Source organism: Hipposideros armiger, unplaced genomic scaffold, assembly GCF_001890085.2.
Source record: "Hipposideros armiger isolate ML-2016 unplaced genomic scaffold, ASM189008v1 scaffold_456, whole genome shotgun sequence".
Taxonomy (NCBI): domain Eukaryota; kingdom Metazoa; phylum Chordata; class Mammalia; order Chiroptera; family Hipposideridae; genus Hipposideros; species Hipposideros armiger.
Window position 1 is genome coordinate 1,041,820 of NW_017731806.1, and position 6,583 is coordinate 1,048,402.

The 6,583-nt window shown below is 41.0% G+C and overlaps 1 pseudogene; it reads right to left on the bottom strand.

Annotated features, from left to right (window-relative positions):
• Positions 1-5,999: 5,999 nt before the first annotated feature.
• LOC109395092 (60S ribosomal protein L31 pseudogene) lies at positions 6,000-6,363 on the bottom strand (annotated as a pseudogene).
• Between the last annotated feature and the right edge of the window lie 220 nt (positions 6,364-6,583).

The window sequence follows — 6,583 nt, forward strand, 5'->3', positions numbered from 1 at the left end:
TTTGCTCAAATGACATCTCCTGGGTAAAGTATCCCCTGACTACCTATTTAATATTGCAACCCCACCCCCTCTTTTCCCTCTTTCCCTATTTTTTCTCCATGGTACTTAACTACTCATATATTAAATTTGCTCCCCCCCTACCACTTATTGCTTCCGTCCCTCCACAAGAATGCAAGTAATATATATGAAGGCAAGGATTTTTAAAATTGCTGTATTTTCAGTTCCTAGAACAGTGCCTGGCACATGGAGGGCACTCCATAAATATTTGTTTTATTATGAATGAACCCACAATAAAATGGGAGGCAGGGAGTGGCTCCACTCTTTACTAGCTCTGTGACCTTGGGTGAGTCATTTAACTGCTCTAAAACTCAATGTTCTCATCTGTAAAATGATGGTAGACACTACCTCACAGGGTTATCTCTGATATTAAATGAATAAACACACATAAAACACTCAGCCCAGAGAAGAGCACAGTAAGTGGTAGTGATTTTTACTTATATATGATTGATAGTGTATATGCAGGCTAGACTTTCAAGTGTGTAGCTTACCTACCTTTTATAAGTAATTTCTCTGTTTGTAATGGTGCAATGTAGATAAGAATATAGCATTTTTTTCTTTTTTAGTAAAATAGTTTCTTTATTACTGATATTTCTTTTATAGTGTCTTGGAAGTATGTGGCCACTGTTACTGCTGAGAGCTGAGGGGAAAAAAAGCCACTTTTTGTTTGGTTTATGTCAGCAGCATCACCTACTTTCCTCGTCATCTTCCATGGAAGGGAAAAAGGAGAAGTTAGATTCCTTGAGAGAATGTGAGTTACCCCCCTTTATGACTGACTCTATCAGGGAAATTCTTTTGAAGAGTGAAAGGAGGGGTCTGCTGGGTGTGGGGTGGAATGGATTAAGGGGCACTTGACTTAAATACCAGGGGCTGGACATGGTGCTAGAATTGGGCTTCCTCCCTTCAGCTACCCAGCCTGTTTCCTCAGGCAGATCTCTCCCTAGGGAGGGTGCACGTGATGGTAGGACTGTAGGGGAGTGGGTAGGGGGAATGGGAGAAGGGTGATAGCATTGAGTAAGGGAAATTGACATCAGTGCCATCCTGTTCTTCCCTCTAGCTGGACCAGCTTCTGGCATGTCTCCTCCCTCCCATCACTTTGCTCCTGTCTACCCTGTTTAAAATGTCAGCGGAGCCCACTGCCTGTTCGGACACACTCTATGTTTGCTGTGTAACTCTCCCCACTACCTCCACCCATGTAAGCTCCAAGAGGACAACCATTTTTGTCTGTCACATTCTCTGTTTTTTTTTCTGGTTCCCAGGGCAGGGCTGGCATATAGGGTTGCTATCAAATTGTTGTTGAATGAGCCCTCAATACAGAGCTTCTTTAATTTTGTCAAGTGGCCTGTGACATAAGTTGAACAATCTTTGTGCCAGAACACTTAAAATGCGTTATCTCATATCATGCTCACAACAGCCCAGTCCTCTGAGGTTGGTGGTGTGATCATTCGCATTCCACAAATAGAGAAACTGAAGACCAGAGAGGTTCAGTAACTTGCTTAGGGTCACGCAGCAGCTGGTTAATGGAGGTGCTAAAGACAGAATTCATACCGTCTGGGTCCAGGGCTTGAGTCCCAATCTTCTTTGGGAGAAGGCGAGGCCTATCGCAGCATCAGGTGCAACAGGCCCGGATCCTGAAAGCTCTTAAGGTTAAGAGCCATCGAAACGCCCCCTCATCGCTTCCGCGGCCCGTGGTGCGTCCCAGGCCATAGCCGAGTTGCCCAGAAGCCAGCGCGGGCCTGGCATGGGACCATCAGTCTGTCTAGGAAGTGAAGGAGAGAACCCTGTTCTAAACGCCCCCCCTCCAAAGTGCCTGTTGTCGCTCAAGCATCTCGAATTTTCGGTTTAGGAATAAGCAGAGACCAGCAAAACGCTAGCCGTAGGTGAGCCACCAAAAAGCCCGACAGACCGAGCCCGATGCGGGCTCGGGTTTCCCCAGCCGGGGGCTCCACCACTCTCCGATCCCCTTGGAAGACCCCAAGGGAGAAATCATGTCGGTAAGGAAACTAGAAACCGGGAACTACGGCTCTGGGAACCGAGAACCCGCCTGCGCTAGGCAGGTGGCGTGCGAGGCGAGCTCAGGCGCGCGGGTTTCCGTCCGCGGAGAAGCGAGCGCGCGGGGTAATTTGGACACCGAGCCCCGGGTGGGGACGCGCGGCCCCCCGCGCCTAGGGTGGGCGGAGCGGGCGGGGCGCAGGGACCGCTAGGCGCGCGCGTTAAGGCGCTGCCACCTAGCTCCTGGTTTTCATCTTATTTATGCTTAAAATAAAACCAGAAAAACAACTTGGAGTGGTTCACTCGGCGAACCCGTTTTGCTCAATCCTTGCAGAGATGGGGCGAACGTAGAAGCCAGTCTCCTCGCCCTCCGCTCTGCGACTCAGGATTCCGGGTCTTTGCGGGGGGGGGGGGGTTCTTGCGTACGTCTGGGAACCCTTCCAGCCACCACTGGTGCCTTAGCTTCGCGACAGCTTTCAAGCGTAGAGAGATTTGGGGTGGTGGTGGGTGTAAACCAATTCATTGCGAATGTCACCGAATTTATAGAAGCTTCTAGGTCATTTTGTCGTTAGGTGTTTTCAGTTGAGGGATTCTAAAAGCATAACTACTCATTCTGCGGCTTTCTGTAAAAAATTTGGAGATTAAAATATCTGAAAGTTCTGGTAATCCCTGTTCTAACAAGTCAATTAAAAAGAGTTCGTTTACCCACCACCCTTAAGTAGAATCATAGGTAAATCAATGAAGAAATATGCTCAAACTCTACAGTTCTTTTTTGGAAATGCAAAACCAAGCCCCTGTGTTTTCAGTTGCAAATTAGGGTTCACGTTAATTGCCCTAAAATGTAGCGATTTGCTGTATGCATAAATTTGTACTCTTGTCTGCTTTAAAAAAAACCAAAACGGTTTCTTTTCAAATGGATTTTAGAGTAAAAAGTAATTGAGATGTGTGGCAACCTCAGGGTAAAACATAACCGAGGGTAAAGGCTAGAATTTAATTCTGTTTCTTGCTCCATTACTCATTCACTTGATGTGGCCTCTGACAAGTCCTTTCACTGTCCTGGGCCTCCGGCTCTCTCCATCAGACAACAAGGGGATGTCTTCCACATCTGCCTACCCCTGCGGGTGTTGTAAGGGTTAATGAGATATGTTGTGAGCACTTTGATTCTAGGGTGAATGACTTGTACAAATAAAACTTGATTACATCTCAGATTCATCTGAATAAATGGGCCTTCCTTTTATTAACTCTTCCTTGTAAATTTTCAAAATTGAGTTATTTGATTTTAAAATTCTATGTTGGGGCATTCTATAGCTTAACACAGTATAAAAACCCTTGACAATTTATATTACCCTAATAAGGGAGAACCTCTCTTTGTTCACAGATACTGAATAACTTATCTTTCTTATTATGTTAGTCAATGTACTTATTCAATAAATGTTTATTGAAAAATGTACTCTTTCTAGTGACTGGAAGTGATGCAGGGAGTGCTTACAAAGAACTATCTCATGTGCCTACTGCTCCCAGACACTTTATGTGTATTATCTCATTTAATCCTCATAATGACATCCTGAAATATAGTGACTATCATTACCGTCTTTATAGAATGTAAGCTGAAGCTTCCATGTAATTCAATAAGCAAGGTACTGTCAAAGCAGTATAGTTCTATGAAGTCATTTGCAATAGAAAGGCGCTACTTTTTTTGAAACCTCTGATGGAAATTTACAGTCACATTTTTTAAGAAGAAAATGTTCTCCTGACACTGCCTCAGTAGGTATGAAATTCAGCTATCTACTGTGTTCAACATCCTTATACCAGATCATCCTGGAGTTAAGAGGATGGATAAGGGAAAATTTATATGTAAGCAAATTTATATATAGGCAAAACACGATGATTCAGTTGGAATTGGCCCAACACTCAAAAGCACAAACACCCCATCCCTCCCCCACCCCAAAAGAAAAGAAAAGAAATCCACATAAGCTTTCATGTGGTCATTACTTGTTTTGTTTAAAAGTTATCTAAAAGACAAATTTGGAGAAGTTTACATTCCTCACACAAGAAAGGGGGCTATGGACCCTTATTTAGTGAGGGAAAAAAGAAACCTTGTGGATTAAGCCTATTTTGCATGAAATGTGCTGAAAGATTCTTTACCCATTCCTGGACATATGATTCACCAAATGCTAACTCAAAACGTAGGGCAGGAGGAAAAGAAGCAGATTAAGCCAGAAAATACAGGGTTCTTTTTTGTATTCTGTCTGTGGACAGTTAGCCAGCTGCAACAGATTGCTTAGAAAGTTCACTATTTATACTATAGTACTATAGTATTGTACATTTGCTGCATGTTGACAATGTGCTAAGTCATCAGCATTATTAAAGTGAACACCCATATGCTGGATTGACAGTGTCCTAGTTTACAGTCTCTAATATACAACACTGACACACATCCACATAGAACAGAAACAGATGTATATATGGAGTGCAGTAAGTGTTGAATGATTTAGATATACAGGAATTAGTTGTGGTGCTTTCTATGCATGAGAGAATAGAAAGTGAGATATACAAGTCATCTATTCAGAGAAAGTAGTCTTGGGAGAGTTAGAGGAAACTCCTGCCTTGCTTATAGTTACTTAGTTGGGAAAGGGTTCTTAAGAAGGAACCAGAGATGGGGATTTCAGAGTAACAGGGTCATAACATGTTATAATTGGAAGAGATTTTAGAAGTTCAAATCCAACTCTTCACTTAATGAATAAAGATGCTGAGACCCAGAGCTCTGGAGCGGCCAGTTAGTAGCAGATCCAGGCTCTAATGCAGACAGATGCCCACCCTTTGATGCTCCAATGCTCGTCCATGTCAAAGGGTTTTTCTTGCTGTTGTTTGATTTGTAAAGTTTGTTTTATTTTTTATTATCAATATTTTCAATAGTATACAAAAATAGGGTATATAATGAATATATACAGAGGGTGCCAAAAAATGTATACACATTTTAAGAAAGGAAAAAACTGTATTAAAATTGTAATACTCTATATACTGATAACAAAAGATAAATACAAGTCATGTGTATACATTTTTTGGCATTTCCATATATTTATATATAGTATATTTACATAAAAGTATAAGTATATTATACTTTTATGTATTTATGTAAAAGTGTATAAATATATTAAAATATAATATATATACCATTCCCATTTCATCTATTGCCTTGTTTTTGTTTATTTACTTATTTTTGGAGTATTTTAAAGCAAATCCTAGCATCTGTATTGTTTCATTAGTAAATACTTCAGTATGCAGCTCTAAGTGATACTTCAAAAAAAGTAACAACCATGCTATTAGCATACCCAACAAAATTAACAATAAACCTTAATATCATCTAATACCTACTCCTTATTCACATTTCTCTAACAGTCTCAAAGATATCTTTTCTTACTGTTTGTTTGTTTGTTTGAATTGGCATCCAAATAAGGTCCACACATTACATGTTGCTGTTATGGCTCGAAAGTCTCTTTTATTCTATAACTGTCTCTTGTCATTTTTTTTTGTTTAATGGTTTTGTTGGTGAAACCAGGTCATTCATCCTGTAGAATGTGCCACAGTCTGTAGATTTTGCATCATTTCTTGAAGCTTATAATATCTGGTTATCCTGATTTCAGTGACGCTAATGTTGATCAGTGGGTTCAGGGTTGTCAGCCTTTCACATAATGGTCTTGGCATCCACTGATGATTGTTACTTAGAAGAGCTATCATTTCATTGGAGATTAATAAATGGTGATTTTTCTCATTCTACTATTCAACTGTGTTTATTAACTGGAATACTTCTTTAAATAATTTTCTCCTCTCTGCTCTTTGTACCCCTTGAATAGCTATGGTATAGGAGAGGTAGGATAAATGCTTGATGCTTTCTCTTTACTGTTTTGTTTTTTTTTTGCCACTTTATAACTTTATATGACAATCAGCTGTTAGTTCTCATCCACATTAACTGTTTGTACATCTTTGAAAGTGGTGACAGGTACATAGGTAACCAACGTATAGAAATTATTTGGTGAATCTTCGTCTTCATTACGCTTTCTGGACAACTGCACCCGGGTGCAGTATGCAACGTTCCTTATTCCTGTGGCCCAGACGCTTTGTTGAGTCTGGTGTCAATGTGCACATCTGGGGTTCCCATCTCGTTCATGGCAAATTTCCGGATCTCTTTGAGTGCTTCTTGAAACCCACTCCATGGATGTGCTTGTGAATGTTGATGGTATATTCTCTGGTCACTACCTCATTGATGAAAGAATGGTCCTTCTTCTTCTCGCCGCCCTTCTTTGCAGGAACCATCTTGCTGGGCCCAAGTTGGAAAGCTCTCTTTACGTTTCAATTTTCAGCGTAATGAGTAGGGAGGTTATAATAGAGATCACAGAGGTGGAGTAGTTAATTCTGCACAATATGATCAGAAATTATCTCTCAGAAGAAGTAGAATTTGAGCTAGGACTGGAAAAATGTCTGTGATTTTGACAGACAAAGAAGGGAGGAGAGTCAGAGCATCATGGTTGTAAAC